Genomic DNA, 1,402 nt, shown 5'->3' with positions numbered 1-1,402 from the left:
TTTCGCCTCAGCTTAAAACTTTCCAAGAAGTTTAATCAGAGTTTTCAAAACTCCATGTTTATCCTTTGTTTAATAGCATTTTTTTGTTGTTGTTCCTTTGGGAAATCATCTTACAGATGGCCTCAGGAGGAAAATTATATATTTGATATTTATTCTGAGGGCTGTGGGTTCTCACAGGAGCAGAGTTTAGAGCAAAAATCTTATGTGGATTTAGGAATTCTGAGTGAAGAAAGAACAAAAATTACATATCAAGCCATTTTTGAGAGAGCAAAAATTATATATCAAGTCGTTTTGAAGTATTTTTAACATTTTACATTTTCTGTCCAGAAATGCTGAAAGTAAATAATAATGCCTGAAAATTACAATTTACCTTCTGAATTTGGCTTCATTGGAGCAGGTAATACTTAAGAAAGCATTGCCAGTAAATATTGAAACATCACGGAAATATTGATGTCTTACTCTGTGCTCTTCTTAGCAATTTTTAAATGGACCTAATGGTATAAACTCACCATTAAACCTGTAGAGTACAAATATTTCTTTCTGATCCTTAAAGGAGAGATGTGTGCTCACAAAGAAAAATCAATTTGTCAACCTTGTGTGTACACGACATTTTTCATTTTCCCGCTCGCTGAGAAGAAATGCAGACAACGCACGCTACTGAATGAAGCGACATTCAGAGAATTGTGATTTTTTTCATCACTGCCTTAGTCACTCTTAAAATTTTTATTTTAAATATTACATGATAATCATTTCCTACCTATTTGAAATCCAACCAGCGAAATTCCTTGCAAGGAAGCAAAATTTTCACCTTCTCAAATCACCCTTTTATGCTTATTGTCAAAATGATACATGTAATGGCATCAAAAAGGCTGAACAAGTAGAAAACTCAGGCTCTTTGGGTGATATTTTACAAATTGTATCCAAGTTTTCACTTGCCCTAAAGTCACTTTTTTTAAACCTTGAACTTGTTCTTTCCAGATGTAGCCCATCCTTAATTTCATGACCATATGATTCAAACTGCTGAACTAGAAGAAGCTAATTTACAGTCTCACATGGCTCAGTGGGTAAAGAATCTGCCTGTATTGCAGGAGATGCAGGAGACACAGGTTCGATCCCTGGGTCAGGAAGATCCCTGGAGTGGGGCATAGCGACCCACTCCAGTATTCTTGGCTGGAAAATCCCATGGACAGAGGAGCCTGGCAGGCTACTGTCCATAGGGTCATAAAGAGTCAGACGCAACCGAAGCAACTGAGCACACATGCACACACATCATGAAAGCAACATGTTTACCTCTTGAAAGAGGTAGTTGATTATTGATGGTTATTGCCTTCTATATTTAGAATATTCTTAGTCACATCTTGCAATGTGAAAAATGATTTGGGGAGAACCCTGCTGTTTTGCC

This window comes from Bos grunniens, chromosome 12, assembly GCF_055505025.1.
Source record: "Bos grunniens cultivar Pamir isolate PY7600 chromosome 12, Bosgru_T2T1.0, whole genome shotgun sequence".
Classification (NCBI taxonomy): Eukaryota; Metazoa; Chordata; class Mammalia; order Artiodactyla; family Bovidae; genus Bos; species Bos grunniens.
This window is presented reverse-complemented; position numbering follows the sequence as displayed.